The sequence below is a fragment of the Glandiceps talaboti genome, chromosome 19 (genome assembly GCF_964340395.1).
Source record: "Glandiceps talaboti chromosome 19, keGlaTala1.1, whole genome shotgun sequence".
Classification (NCBI taxonomy): Eukaryota; Metazoa; Hemichordata; class Enteropneusta; family Spengelidae; genus Glandiceps; species Glandiceps talaboti.
Window position 1 is genome coordinate 18,260,773 of NC_135567.1, and position 17,033 is coordinate 18,277,805.

Here is a 17,033-nt window from a genome sequence, read left to right on the forward strand (position 1 = left end):
ATCTTATGGATGATTCAGTCTTAAAGAAAGTAATAGGTTGAACTTTCGTATATATTTGTTTAGAAATGTTGTTTTTGGTTTACATTGTCATGGACTACAGGTACTCGTTCATTAGAATGGAACCTAAACAGACGACACACAAGTGAGACAGTTTCAAGACATTGAAAAAATTCAGACATAAATAGAACAACAAGATAATTAATCAAAAAAGTACCATTACCTCGACAGCTCTGAAACCAGAAACAAAATAGTCGCCGAAATTTTGACAGTTAAAAGTTATTATATTTGTTCTGTGTAACTATACACCGTTGTTTGTGACGAAGAACAAGCAAAATATGATACGTGCAGAGAAATCAAGAAAGAAAATGAAGCCTTGAAAAAGTCGTTGACAATATTGCAAAACATCACTACATATATCCATAATAACCTAACCTTGATTACGGTTTTTGGTAGAGACACAGTTTTAAACTCGTCTGAAATGTCCTAAACTGGGCCATGGCCTAAGTTGCACGATACAGTTGCCAAAGAAGATCACAGACTTTCAAGTTAACGGACGAAGCAGAATTGACACTTCAGTCTGTTCTATAATAAATCTTAACCGTGTAGGGAATAAAGAATCACTATCACGGACACATGCGTCCTAAATGAACTTAACTTTATCCAACTTTGTTGAATAGAAATCGTCAATTTGTGGTGAAGAGTTGACGACGTCGTTACAATTTTACACAAATCTAATACATTTTTACAAAGAGACCAAACGAAGGAATAAAACAGACGGACATTTTTATGTGAACGTGTCTGTTCAATCTCGGAGATTGGTATTTTTATTTGTACGTTACTTTGTAAAATCAAAACAATGCTTTTAGCATTGTATCAATTTGAAAAGAAAAGTGAACGGTCCAAATTACGTAACTTTTCAATGTTTCTGCAGAAATCTCACAAAGTAAAAATTTGGGGAGCTCTCAAAAGGTTTTACAGAGAGAGAGGAATAGGATGACTACTTGAAGGAAAGGACATACTATCCGTTGAATCAGCACAAGACAGCGGAAAGCCGTCTAGATTAAAATCTGTGATATGGTTGGTTTATGTGCACTTAAAACCCTAAAGATTCCAACGTACATTTTGATAAGACAACACAGATAAAACGATAAGTCGTGACTAAAAGCAGAGATCACTGTGATGTGACGTTTGGGACATTATTGCAGAATTTTCACACAGCCGAAATGTACCGAATAATATCTGCGTCTTCGTTAAAAATTCGTTAACGTTGTCTCGTTTCTATGTTGGATTGATTTGGAAGGTCACACGCTACCGTTCTCCCGAACGACAATTTGTTTACATTTCTTCAATTCGTTTTTGTTTTTAACATTTCTAAATGTTAGAACAACATGACTTTAATGTTATACTGATTTAAGAATCATTCGACTTAGGTATATTTTTTACAACATTCGTATAATGGTCTACAGTTATCCGACCACAGTTTCTTGGTTACCTATTCGTGTAATGCCTGCTATCTGATTTTGTTTACTATGAAAACGGTAAAACAATCAGTTTTGAATAATTTGCATATTATTTCAAACTTGAACGTCAAGAATTACTAGCAGTAAAGTTAGTTAACCCATTCGTACCAGCGATGTGGAATGACTCGACTATTTCTGTGCATGCTCACTAAATACGTTATTCTTTCTTTCTGCAATCTACAAATCTTCTAAGCAGTCACTTTCCAATCACCAAACTACCATTTTAATAAATATTTACGATTTCCTTCAACTAGTTGGTTATTACAAATTTATTTTAGACCAAAACCGAATGCGTGATCCTTATTTGGGCATTAATATCAAAGATTTAGTAACAAAGTAACCAAGTTTGATATTTACATATAATATAGGTATTAATAGGCAACGTCTTCGAATCACATCAAAACCAAACACCCCGGCCTAAATTATTTCCATAAACATGGTGATTTTCGCTAGATTGCTAGATTTACACAAATCTATTTTAGACCAAAATCACATATATGATACTCAATTGGGTATTAATGTCAAATTTTTGGAGGATAACATAACTAAATTAGTGTTTAGTTGTGCTAAAAAATACACCACTGACTCTTTTTCGAGCTACATTGGCTAGAAAGAAGCGGTCATTTTGATAAACAATGACAAATTTTCTCTAATTAGTAGGTTGATATAAACGTTATTTTGGACCAAAATTAATGAAAATATGCTTCTTTGAGCACTGATACCAATATTTGGGCAAAAAGTAACTACTCTAACGAAATATGTACATAAATATAGAATCTCTGCAGCTACTACAGCAGCCATTCTCATCCTCAGACTGAACAGACAGTAAACCAAGCAGACAGTAAACGTTTAATTGCAGTGCAACTATTGGCAGTCACTTCTTGAACTTTTGCATCGGAGAAAGATTCACTTAAAACTTTCCATCTAGTCACTTATTTGAACTCTTACAGAGAAGGAAGGTTCACTTAAAAAACTTTCCATTTAGAAAGGATGATATACGCACTAGATCACTGTATGTGTTCCATCCATTATAAGTGTGTTTTCAGATAAACTGTGATTGATCAAGAAAAGTTTTAAGTTTATCTATCTGTCAATTATTCATTTTTACTATAAAATATAAAAATATAACAACAACCGGCTACTGTATCATTTCAGAGTTCTTTTATGTCGTGATACAAATTGAATGTTTGATATTAGGATTTTTAAGATATTTTGTTTGAAAGATAACGACATTGATTAGGATTTGTTTGTCCTGTCGTCTGCTAACCTCTGTGGATGTCAATTGGCTGACACAACCAGATGAAGATATTGATACAAACCTATTTACTGCAAGTAAAAAACCCCAGAATATATGGAGACCAGTTTTTACAAACCTTTTCGCAAATTCCAACACGTTTAACCCAATTTACTAACACCGAAGTATAAACAAAGTACATGCTTATGATTCTAATCCAAAATAAAAAGTGCGATGGGTCAGAAATTTGCAGAAATTTCTAATATTTTGCATGATATCTTGTTGATGATTAAGCAAGCTACCTTTGCAATCTTTTCAAAATGGCGACAGTGTGAGATTTGGAATGAAAACATTCGCATTTTTCATATTATATCAAGAAGCACTGCAGTATCAACATTTCAAAACTACTTAAAATATGCTCGTCTTTTGTTGATAATTTTTTCTTCATTTCAGGCTTTTACAGTTACAGAAACTGTAATATCCAAGTTGACGATTCAAGACAAAAAACAGTCCATTTCCATTTCAATGACAGATTCATAATTCTTCCCGTCATACTTAAAATATTCATGAGTTTTGTCTAATGAAATATTGAACGATTGATAACTCTTAAAAATGAAGAAACTTGGTTGATGCATACATTGAACGGTAACACATCGATCTTTCCCGCCAAAATTACTGATCGATAATGTAAGATAAAAAAAGTGAGATCCCGCCAATTTTAACGTTTAGGATATTCTGCCCCAATTCTTTGAAAAATTGGAAAGATGAAATAGAAAATACAGTTTGGCCTCCAACTTAGTTTGATATCGGAGAAATGAATATCTAAAATTCATTTGATTTGAGTTGAATAAGGCTTAGGTAATCACAGTAGGGCGTTAACCTGAGTTTTAATAATACTACAAAGTAAGCAATAAGTATGGGTAAATATTGTTTGAAGTTATGCTCTCTGAAAAGTTCTGAAAATTCTTATGCGATACTTCAGTGTCTTAAAAAAATTGGCGATATATTCAATAGTAGACGGTTTCTAACTAACTTTGAACAAATGGAATATGAATATGTCTAAGTTTATTTTTCGTTTCTGAATTTGAAGACGGAAGGAGCATAACTATACAGTTCTGACGAAATTAACTGATGGTCAAAATAAAAACATGTTATAAATATAATTGTAAATAAAATTGATGTCGCCACATTTGTGTTACATGTTCTGTACAGAGACTGAGAAGATCTGTTTGTTCTTTTAGTATAGTTTTCTCGAGCGTTCAAAAAAGCCCTCAATAAATCACTATGCCACATCCGACTGACTCAGAAACTGACAACTTGTAAGAAAAGTTAGAAGAAAAAGTAGCGCCAGGTCACGGATAATGTCGTTTAAACTGTCACTTATAAAAATACAAAAATGCGACAGATTTGTCTATTCTTCAAGGAAGGACACAGAATCTGTCGCTTTCCCGCTCTTCAAAATGTCGTCTGACACTTTTTAACTTGAAACCGACATGGTTGTAGGCACTCTGACTCTGTGCTATTTATACTGCGCGCAATTAGAAAAGAATTCTACACATAAATTGTATGTGTCATACTTTTAAGTGTGTTTTTAGTCTTTCCAGGGTTGATTAAAAGCCATAAATTACTCTCACCATTGCTGTCCTTCTGTGAATGCTTGTAGGGGATGCCGTTTCACTGTCCCTGCTTTTATACCTCATAAACAATTCCATCTTGAATTGACCACAGCAGTAATAGCAGTCGAGAATAGAATCCATGGACAGAATGATCGCCTTTTCGAAGAACACGTGATTTATAACAAATATCTGAAAAATGGCAAAACAATAATGAAAAATATGAGTTCATATTAAAATACTATCTCCCGGTTATACGTGATGATTAGTCTTCAACATCAATTACCCGAGCTCATGACACCAGCATCCCAAGAAACTAAACTACATAAATTCTGCTATTTTTATCGCTACCTATGGAGCATCAGGCTCCTTTCACATACAATATGACTTTTTTTATAAGAATAATCAGCTATTTGTGTCTAGGTAGCAATAATTCTTACTTATTGCTATATTTAGCCTTCCTCTCATCAATTGTGTAATGTGAAGGTTTGTACACACAAACACAAATACAAATAATTATGGTTTAAACACGGCTGTGAAAGGTGTCAAAAATTTTAGTACGCGGAGACAGAATGGCAGACAGATTGTTGTATATCAGACTTGTTCTGTTATGCAATATAAAAACAAACAAAGACAGTGTGTAGCCATACATTGATCACTGTAACATGTTTAGTCGAAAAGTGGCGCTCCCCGAAGACTGGCGCGAAAGCTCAACCAGCTGCCTAAAGACTGCTTGCAGATGTATATATACCTTCATTTTGGGGCAATTTTTCCAAATGGTAAAACTGTGTATATACTTGCCTCACAAAATGAACTTAAAGTTGGGCGAAAATTCTTAAAATATAGTAATTTCACGCTGATTTTTTGGCAGGAACACGCGACCGTTTTATGAAATTATACACGTGTGCAAGTGGTGCAAATATGAGATGCGACAAGAAACATACATTTCTATTAATATTTATCGAACACCAAATATTTTCGGCGAAAAATGTTGACGGCAATGTTCTCAATTTTAGCGGGGTGTAGGAAGTCCTGAAACGAACCAAAACTCGGCACATAGGTATATAAAGGAATCAGAAATTAGTTCATGTTGTTCTCAAACCTCTCAGTATGAGCCGTGACCGATAATTTCGTAACTTACGCGCCAACATTTCCAACTTTTGCAAGACACGTTCAATTTTAGTTTGCGTTGTTTAAATCTTCTTCTCGTCAACCTTCTTAGATCCGAGAATTATGCAAGCAGGCTGACATGACACGGCCTAAAGCAAGTAACGAATAGTTAGAGGTGACCATACCCATGGTGAGCTTCGCAATATGGCAGAGACTTTCTGCTGTTCCTCGTCGTGAACACTCTTCGAGTACTAATTTTTCATACACTATTCTGTGTTAGAAAACCGTGAATGAAATAGCTTTTGACATTATTTCTTTTGTAGAGATCTCTTCAATAAGTACCCTACTAATGACAAATGACCAGTCTTACATTATAGGTTTGTGTTGACAGTTTCTACCTACACTAGACATTTCAGAGGCGAAAACATTCAGACAGAGAGATTTCAGCAATATGACTGACATTTGTATAACTTTAAACATTTATTTTAGTCAAAATTTAACGCAAAGAATGATCTTTATTCTTTTTATCCAAAATAAATGTCGAATGTTGAGAAAATTTCATAAAAAGCAACATTTTCTGTTGACTCTATTTTGGTGATTAAGTGTTCGTTTCAGGTCATATATAAGACGGCATATCGTGAAAAGCACTTTGTCTCACAAACAATAGTTTATAGGCATCGGAAATAGACGTCCTAAGGAAACACGTCTAATATCTCTCTTATTCGAAGACAAATCGGTCTATTTTACCCCATGCCAGTATCTTACACAATTGCGTCGATATTACGCTTCTAATGCCTGGTCAAAGACAAAAACCTTTCAAAACTATCAGAGGTAGATCTTGAAGCAAACGTAGTTTACAGGAGAGCGTATGGCAGTGTTCGTTCCAATCTTTTGTTTTGTATATATTCAAAACTACTAAGAACGTATGAAAGCAGGTCGACTATTAGGGCCACTGTTCGTTCGCCTAAGAAACTGGAACATTCAGGACAATTCGAATGACAAATACACTACGCATGAATTTTGTAGAAAGGGTTTGCCATGAATTTTGTAGAAAGAGTTTGCCAACGGCTAGAGTTCATATTCGCAAACTGTGTTTTTGTCTTCCAAGACACTGGAAGTGAGCTTAATTCTACCCTTGATAAGTTTTAAAGAAAAGGGGAGAGGAAGGGAGGAAGGGGAATAATATCAGATGAAATTATAAACGTTTGAACTTCTAATATGGTGGTCCCCGTTAATACATCTTAGATTCTTCGCATACATTTTCAGTCAAGCTTTCCCGCCCAAATAATTAAAATAAGCTTTGCTGTTAGAAATGTTGTCCAAACGAAATCGCCATGTTTGTCTTGACAAACATGGCTGTGTTGAATTGACTGGCAAAGACATTAATCAAACATTATAACCAAAACATAGTCAAAAACAGAACAAAATAAATTCACACGATTCTTGTTAGTGTTTGAGAACGGCAATACTTGTATGCAATTAGTTTTCGGTTCATGTCAAGACGGTATGTGTGAAAATACTTGATTTTTCTGGTCGATATGAAGTACCGTCTCGCCCTGGTACAGCCTATGTTTGATGAACGTTACTAAAGTTTGCTCATATCGTTCGCTCTCTTCAAACTACACTCGAAATCCGAATCTCGTGCAGTATAATACGCATAGCAGCCCTTCACCTACTTCAAGTTCGACTGTTTGGAAATCGATACGACCACCGAACAATAAACCACTCGCACCAACTGTGTTGATTTTGAAGTCCTTAAATGACCCGTTTTGTGGAACCTGTCCGTGTACATTTTGTAGAGGCTTTGTCGTTCGACGTGATACATGGTACTATCAGTACTCGTCTAGACTTGATGAGGTGAACAACCGCAGCGTAAACTTAGTAAACATACCATATTTGTCATATTTCAACCGTTAACTTGAAAAGACAAACAGTTTTCGTATTTTCTGGCTATATCATTATCGTCTGCTACATTAAAATCTGTATAACTCGCTAATTTTACAAAAAAATCACTAACTTTTGAATCAGAGTGATTAGTCACTATTTTAACTTTTTATCTGATCCAAAATTAATGAAAGAAAGATAGAATTTTTTTTTAGAATTAAAAAAAGAAAGCCCATGTGGTTTGTTTAGAGAGAAATACAACACGTTGGTATCGCGAACGAACGATCGTTCGATAACAAAGGAGACTACACTACAATAGTTGAATTTAGATTAACGACATTTGCAAAGTAAATGAAGCTAAATATATGCAAACCAAAGCCTTAAATTAATTAGGAAATACTTGTTGATTTGTTCTCATTATCGACAAAAATACGTTAATGGGTGGCCCAAATTGTACATTATGACTGGGCGGTGCTCCGTCCAATATGGCGACCATGTTATTCACACATATAAACGTTCTCGGCTATTACAAACAATGTATATAAACTTGACACCGCGTTCGTTTGCGTCTCCTGTTTACGTTTATTGTTATAAACCTAACAAGTCGTCAAAATTATATGCAATTTATGAGAATGGCAATTAATCGTTTACTTCCGAAAATAAAATATGGGACTATAAATTCTGGTCAAGAGACACGATATTGTTCGGCTTTATGAGACCCATAACACAATACATTTACGACTTCCACGGTGGTATGATTATTACGTACAATTTCAATTTCTAATAATTCATGTAATTTTATAGCTTTTTAGACAAATTTTGATATAGTGTCGTCTGCTTACTCGTCGATGTTGACCCATGTATACAATAAAAGTGAACGGTAAATGTATTGTAAAATTGGGCCATGTATATACATTTCGGAAACGGTTCATATTTTAATCAAGATGGCGGGAAGTCGTAGTCGGTCAAATACTAACAATAAAGTTAATTCAGGCACGACACACATAAATCACTTTCTGTTGAAATGTTTCTTTTCTCTAGGTTTTGATTTCTTTTCCTGTCAGGAATCCGTTCTGCTTTTATGTTGCCCGACACCGGAACTAGAATTGACCTCTAAGCATAACAGCCTATAGTTTTAACTTTCCCGCTATTGTTTTTGGCAACATTTTTCAAATCTCTCAAAATGATAAATGATTTATGATATCCAAATTGAGGTTTAACAGTTAAACTAAAAAAATGCAGAATTTTGACAAAAACTGAAAAAAAAATACATTATTGTTATTGAAGTAACAAGTTGCAAGGTATTATGTTCAACAAGCCAGGCCTGCAACTTGTGATTACAACTACACTAAGAACCGGGTGGTGTTACTATCATTCGTGTCATTTTCCTTTTTTCCATTACAGCCTAAAACCAACCGAAGGCCATGGAAAGGGTTATTATTACAAAGACATGTCGGCAGATGACCAATACAGGATGGTTAATGTCTATGATCGTCCTTCGAAATGTACTTTTATGGAGCCGAAGACGCTGACACAGGAAAACGTGTGGACGTGATAGATTTTGTGGTTTGCAATACTATTCTTAAGCCGAATGTAGTGAAGTACATGTACATACAACAGGGTTCATGGACATTTTTCCAAAATCTATTCAGAACTATTTTGAAATTAGCATTTTGACTAATTTTAGTAAGTTTGTAAATTCTTTTAATGAATTGTTACAATTTTGCACTAAAATCGACATGTAAAAATACTTTGTATTTTTCCCATCATTTTACTTTTTTTATACATAAGATTTCTCACGCAACAAAATTTCATGATATGAGTCATTATGACACATGATATAAAAAAGTCGTCTGCAAATCTCATTGTCAGAAAACCTTGCAAGATTGTTATATATATATATAGGATCAGAATCAACAGTGCACCAAATGTACCATACTTCCCCTAACATACAGAACTCCTTGTAAACTTTCATTTTCGTGAAGGCGTAAGTTCAAGGTTACTCGTGACTATTATTCAACCCTAGTTGAAATTGTCCCGTATATTACTACCCAAAACACGAACCCTTGCTTTGACTTAAAACGAATAAAAATTGAACCGCTTTCTAAAAATATATATCCAAGATTCATTTGTACATTGTCACATTTTCAGCTCCGGTTTTGATCCGTGTTATTCCAAGATTAATGTGTTTCTATTCAGGGTAAAATTTGCCTGGATTGTTTATCAAGGAAGGCGCGAATTCATGTTCATTATTTTTTGGCGGGAATCTCATTAATAACTACAACCTAGTACAGGTAAGATTTTTGGTGTCAGTTTTTAAGCCTTTCCATACTGACAATCCGTGTAGCAAGATTAATATCCAATGTTGTGCAATGTCTTGTGAATATTGTACGAGTTTAAACACCTGTTCCTCAACACCAACGGCCAACATTTCTTCATGAAAGATCTGATATGGACTTCTGGGCCGTGAATTTATGATGACGTAGGCTCGTGGGAGACACAACTCACGGAACAACTAATCTATATTTGAACAGAAGGATAAAATTTGATGCACGATTGATGTCCCTTTGCCCCCAAGTTTTAAGCAATACTATTGAGTTAGTTTTAAAGGGGAGAAAATATTTTGACGGTATGGTAATGACATAGAGGTACCAAATTTCTCAAGTGTTTACGCTGCCGGCGCTTTGCCCTGCCCAAGGAAAACACTTCAGGTATTCCTAAAGTTGTTTTCTAACTTACAGTCATTGTTCATTTGTGGATTGTGGTGTAAGGTTGCAAGAGAAAATGCCCGGATGGGAGTCGGCAACTTTAACAATCTTTCAACTGCGAATAAACAAAGAAAAGATCAAGAAACAATACAATACGGATGTTTTTGTTTTCATTGCTCTCATACCAGTTTGTTACTATCCCACGATCAAGTTTTTTTTGGGAGGTAACAGGGTTATGTTTTTTTTGGAATATAGGTCACACTTTCGAAGTGTCTATTGACGTTGTTTGATTTGAGAACGTTTTAATCAAAACAATATCATAATTTTCCAACAGGGTACGTGGAATCTTTCAGAGCTTATTCCAGTAATTATTTTTAATTTTTTCAGACATTGTAAATCAATGATATTTATTCAGTGTGATTAGCTTGTCAGCATGTACAATAGCTGTGAGAAAGTGTTGTTAACTGCAGAGTACAATTTCATATCTATATGCATACTTAATCAGCAAGTGAAATTACAGTGGTCAGTCTTGGGGAAGGAAAACAGTATTAATTGTTAACACACCAGCAAAATTAGTATTTGATTTCATAGTTTAGTTAATTTGTTTGTTTATTTATTTATTTGTTTGTTTGTTTGTTTGTGTACCTCTTCGGAATTCCCTCCAATTAATGCATTTATTCATTCATTCATTACTCCATTCATTCATTCATTCATTAGTTCAGTCAGTAATGCAGTCAGTCCATCTCTATCAGTGTCACTCACTCTCTCACTCACTCACTAACCCACCCACTCACTCACTCACTCACTCACTCACTCACTCACTCACTCACTCAGACAGACAGTCAATCAATCAATCAATCAATCAATCAATCAATCAATCAATCAATCAATCAGGCAGGCAGGTAGGCAGGGAGGAATTAAGACAGGCAGGCGGTCGGTCGGTCGGTCGGTCAGTCAATCGGTCAGTCAGTCAGTCAGTCAGTCAGTCAGTCAGTCAGTCAGTCAACACAGAGATGCTACACATATATTGTCATAACAGAGCTAGCACACAGTTAAACTTGTAATTTGTATAAGGAGACAACAGCGTTGATACCGTAGCGTCCAAAACCTGGCACACACGTAAAACACAGAATAAAACTAATTAACTGTCAGACATCGACACCTCTCACGGATCCGTGACTTTGACCATGACCTCGTACTAAAACTAGTACCAATGAGAAATAGTAATTACTCTGTTGAAACTTAATTTTGCTTTAAGAGTGATTTGCTGTGCTACAACGGTTGAGGGCGGTTTCTGCCTCTGTTTTGTAGATATGAATGCCCCTGTGACCTTTGTCGCGTAGGCAGTGTACTTTATGTGTACTGTGTAGAATATATTAACACCTAGTTAACAAACTAATTACACTGTGGCATATCAAACCAGCATCTTCGCTCTATTAATTAGAAACTTTCTTAATTTCCGGAGTGGTTGGGTTGATTATATTCGAAACTGATAGGTGCCACACATATAAATGAAGATTGATCAAAACAGAACAGGCTGGATTGCTAAAAAAGGACGTATCACAAATTTAACCAATTTATTCAACTATTACTGTCATGAAGTATTTTGTTGATTTGCTGGTTAATTTTATTTGTAAAAACTAAAAGATTCCATTTTTTGAGTTAGGAACGAGCCTGAATTGATTTTAATAACAAAGAACATTGATGTTAATAATTTGCATAATGCATTTTGGAGGGAAATCTTGCAGACGAAAGAAATAGTAATTTCTCTAAATGTTATTTTTTTAAAATGTAAAAAATATTCTTGGTCGGCAAAGTCGTTAGCTAATTTGCATATTTGAAGAGAGAGATGGCATTGACATGATTTTTATTTTCGTCGGTCAAACCACAACATTTCTCGGTCGTCAAAAGGTCCTTTGAAAATATGGAAAATTTTGGAGCCGCATGCTATTGTCATGAAATAAAATCTACCGTCTGCTTCGCATAAGTTACTCTTAATACACTCTGAAATGCTTAGGCCTATAGCTAAAAAAATAATTGTTTGGTTCCGGTTACCCGACCTAGCGTTTCACTGCCGACCCTAAATATTTTTTAACGTATTCGAGAAAAAATAAAATAAAATCGCAAAAATTGTGAAATCTCAGGAGAAATAGTGGATGCGGAAACTGACATCAACTTAAAAGGGCAATCTAAAACTGTTCTTCCAATCTGTAATGGCTGTACATCTGATGAGAAGAAACTAATAACAGAGAGACCATGTGAAAACAATGGAAAACATAACTACCTGAACTAGACACTCACATAAGAAAAAAAATAAAATACAATAAAAAATCTACCAACCCCACCTATTCTAAAATTGAGCTTAATGGGAACCACATAATTTTTTTATTAGGCCTTATTCACAACATAAAATATTTGTATTTAAACAAAATAATGGCCATCATATTTCTACAAAATCTTGATCTGTAGGTAAGCTCCTATTTGTTCTTTCATTGAAAAGGATTTTAAAGTTTGCAAAAGATATTACTACCTAATTTGAGGTATACAGTACTAATATTTTTCCCGCTAAAATATTTGAACAAAGTATTAGTTCCTCTGTAATAGTGTGTAGCACTTTAGAACTTCATTCGGGACATGAAATAACGAAATTATACATTTTCATGACATCATAAATCAACATTTTGATTTCAAATGAATCACAAATTTATTGAAACAAAACAAAAAAACCCATATTTTTCAGTACCTTTTGGCACATGTCAACTTTATTTTGAAATAGAATCATGGACAGAAGCCTCATAGATGAATTGAGATCAAAATTAGGTAGAAATTGGTCATATTTATCAAAAATCACCTAAACGTTTTTGACACAAATCGAAGTCAAAGAAATATTAAGCAAACTAAGAACGTTTGTGAAAAATTCACTTTCAATTGATCAAATTCATCGACAAAATCCTACATTTTTGGCGCAAATCCCTTAATATTCGATTCTAATCGCTTTGATCTACCGCATACCAGATTTTTAGTAAAATATTCGGTTTAAAAGCGATCACATCCATTGAACAAAGAATTCATATTTTCGTCTTATTTTTTCACGTTTGAACACCATTTTGGTATGGGATCATATAAAAAACGGATAACTGTAAAATGAATCAATATGCCTGGGTTTTTTCAAATTTTGTTTTTGAAAATCACATTTTGAAAAAACTTATACCTACATTTTCGTTCATTATTGCAAAATAATGAATACGACTACGTCGTTTGTACTTCTACTGGTAGTAGCCATCTTGTTGCAAGATAGCTGAAGACCCGACATTGAATATGAACGAGAAATAACCAAAACTACACAATCTACATACTTCAAAATTTCACATATTTCTCAGACACTCTGAATAAAACTTTAAAACGACACAATTCGTATTTTTTCTATGCCGAAATCTCGATATCCACAGTCTCGTAATCAGCGTGATCGTGATCGTGATCGTGACACAGAACTGCAAATGTCGATCTATATTTAGGATTGAAGAGGGGGATGAGGGTGGGGGGGGATGGATTGCAAATGTAGCTACAACCGACATGCAGAACACTAATTTGTCGTTATGTGCTAAAATCGATAAAACGTTTGATATATAAGAACACAGATAGACAGAAATTTCTGTCATGTGTTCTAATACTTAAGGTTGGCGTGGCGAGACTTTTCAATTACTTCTCTTGATAAAGGCCAGGGTTTCAATCCCAGGTCCCAAATTAGTAATCCTTTGTGGAGTCTTAAGGGTAACGTTCTTTTGTTCTATACCAACTTCCTGACAGACAACTTTTTTCACATTAAGTTTGACCCCTAATCCTAAATGAGCCTTCAACTAGAAATATCATTGTTCCAGTGTGGTGCAGATCATCAGAACTTGGACCTTGTTAAAATCTAAATTATCAGTCAAGACATCAACCAGTTTATATTCGATTACCTTCATAATTACACAATGAGAAACAATGAGAAGAATTTATCTTAATCGAAAACAATAAGAAGGTGAAATTTTTCGAATTCGTAAATGTACAAAAAATACAATTCGTTTCTGTCTTGAATCACTTGAACAAAGTTTTAGAGCTTATGACCGTCATTTTATATTTTCAAAGGTCGTTTAACAATTTGCTATCGTGGCGTGTCATCGATTCTACCATGACACGTATAAGAGTACATTAATCTGAGTATAAAGAAGTGCCATAAAATATTACATAAAATGATAATAAATGCATATGACATTAGCTTCATGTTTATATTCGTGTTTATATCCATGTTTACATTCGTCTGTTTTATTACCTATTTTCCTATTATTACATTTTATTTCTAAGCGAGACTTCAAACACTAAAAATATCAACCTTAGACACGACCGTACATATTCTTCAAATTCGTTGGCTGGGAGGAGGGGGCTTAGAAAACACACTGACAGGCTCGCAACCTGACGCAAATTTTCCGATCAAATTTTACCACGTGATGAATGATTTTGGAAGTATAACATCATTACATTTCCCAATTTGATAATTATGAATGACGATTATTAGATTGTAATCTTTATCTCCCATTGGAAATGTCCTCGCCGCTGAAATTGAAAACCGTAACGCATATGATAACATTCCCTACAATATGGCCGACGACAGAAACATGCCTGTAGCAATTATCCGTATGGGTGCAAAATTATAACGATATCCATTGTAGATCTCACCAAAAAAAATAAAAAAATAAAAATCTTGCCAAAGCTGCCAAGTAGAGAAATAATTTCATAATGTATATTCTAATTTTCTCTCCTTTTTATTCAAAATTGAGTAACCACGCCAACAAAACATATAATTTTTAGGCAGACATTTCACTAAACTGAAATTTCCGATGTATATCGGAGATGGTCGTCCTGGAAATAGTTTATTAATACCCTAACCTAGAAAGTCACTCTTCAGAAAATTATCCTACCGTCTGCAAAATAGTTTTCTCGTCAAAGTTCCAATCACTATTTTGTCGTCAAAACGAAGAGATGTTTCCCGCTAAAACATTGAAAGGATTCCACCCTCTATAGGTTGTTTAAAATGAAAACACATCCCATTTCTACAGTATCCGATTTTGTCAAAATGGAGGGGAAAATACGGATATACCAGATGTTAATATTTTTGAAAAATCAAATTTTCATATTGTAACTTGTGTCATATATTTTTGAAATAAATCACAATTCTCAAAGGATAATAAAATATAATAAAATCTACTTTGTTTAATCCAACCTTCGGAAATCTATCATAACCTTCTCAGATACTAAGTTTACCTAATTCAAAAAAAGGAAATTCTCAACACAAACACAAAACACACACACACACACACACACATACATACAGACAGACAGACAGACAGACTGACAGACAGACATATATACATACATACATACATACATACATACACACACACATACATACATACATACATACATACATACATACACACACACATACATACATACATACATACATACATACATACATACATACATACATACATACATACATACATACATACATACATACATACCTACCGGCCTACCTACCTACATACATACATACATACATACATACATACATACATACATACATACATACATACATACATACATACATACATACATGATGAATATTAAACATATTACTTCTTAATACTCCATATGCTTAGCTTGTGATCAAAATAACTTTTCATTCATTTTCGATTTTTTTTAGCGAAAATGTTACATATATGCTATATATAGTTCGTACGGCAACAAAGGAGAGAATACAATAACCCTCTCATACGGAAGGCTATGCAATTTTAAAATTTCTCATAATCTTATCAGTCGTTAAATTACAAAGTTCGCCAACAATTGGGGATATGAACGAATTTTTTTGTACTTTAATAATTAAACAGGAGGAGGGAACGTATTCACATGTAAATGATGACTCGTAATGTGTCGGGTCCAACTTTCCCGCCATCTTTACTTCTACCGAAGATCAAAGCTTTCAGTTTTCACCGCCAAAATTACTCCACTAATTAATCTTTGATTTTTTTTATATTTGAAATCTTTTAGTCTTTATTTTAGATTTAATTGATAAATATGATGATAACTAATTCATTTATATAACTATTTCCAATTTCTTTTTAACTCAGCAACAAACATAGTGATTTTATATGCTACCATAGTCTGGTGTGGTGGTTGAAACTTCGTAGACATATTCAACCTACTGCAAGAGACCAGAGGGATGTCAAAACAAAAGCGACAAACTTGAAATGATGGTACTGTTCCATCATCGCCTGAAAGGGTTAAACTTTGTAGACATATACAATGCAGAGCTCTGTGAGCTGTCACTGGCAAGTTCAAGTGTCAAAATAAGTTTACCAACTTGATCGTGTTCGTGCGAAAGAAGGGTAAACATACTTGAATTGATAGATGACAGACAGACTTTGAAGTCGTCAGCGTGAAAGTCAATGCCAGATCTGCTCTTGATTGGAAGCACATACTATCTCTTATAGATTACAGTGGAAATACTATTAGTGATGGCTGCAGACTACAAAACACTTCTACTTTATTTGTGATGTCTTTCCCGTCTCTGTTGTGTCTTCTACGAAAGAAACCAACTGATAAAAAACTAAACTTTGCGACATTTTATCGTCTGGTACGCCAAATTGCTACATTCTATCGTCAGGCGCAACAACAAACTTACAAACATTGCTAATTTCATCGTCTGGCTTGACAAGTTACTAGCCTTGCTAACAGAAATCTTATCAACATCACTATATTTCATCGTCGGGTTTGACAAAAATCTCACTACATTTCATCGTCTCGCTTGACAACAATTTTACTAACTTTGCTGGCAAAAATCTTCCCAATATCACCACATTTCATCGTCGGGTTTGACAAAAATCTTACAAACAATGCTACATTTTACGTCTGGAACGACAAAATT

The 17,033-nt window shown here is 34.4% G+C and overlaps 1 protein-coding gene and 1 long non-coding RNA gene across 9 annotated transcripts in view; one reads left to right on the plus strand and one right to left on the minus strand.

Annotated features, from left to right (window-relative positions):
- Window positions 1-10,480, plus strand: part of LOC144449955 (uncharacterized) — a 34,759-nt gene extending 24,279 nt beyond the window's left edge. The window contains exon 3 of the long non-coding RNA XR_013482198.1: window positions 8,766-10,480. This is a non-coding gene — a long non-coding RNA (uncharacterized LOC144449955). The remainder of the gene's footprint in view (window positions 1-8,765) is intronic.
- Window positions 1-17,033, minus strand: part of LOC144449951 (uncharacterized) — a 99,140-nt gene that overhangs the window by 27,186 nt on the left and 54,921 nt on the right. For 4 of the 8 annotated variants that reach the window (XM_078140517.1, XM_078140511.1, XM_078140510.1 and 1 more), the window contains one exon: window positions 4,389-4,559. The gene's annotated coding sequence lies outside the window, so the exon portion shown is untranslated. Of the gene's footprint in view, window positions 1-4,388; window positions 4,560-4,653; window positions 4,740-6,224; window positions 6,361-7,153; window positions 7,285-17,033 lie in introns of those variants that run through there. The other 4 variants (XM_078140514.1, XM_078140512.1, XM_078140513.1 and 1 more) reach the window with 4 other exon arrangements.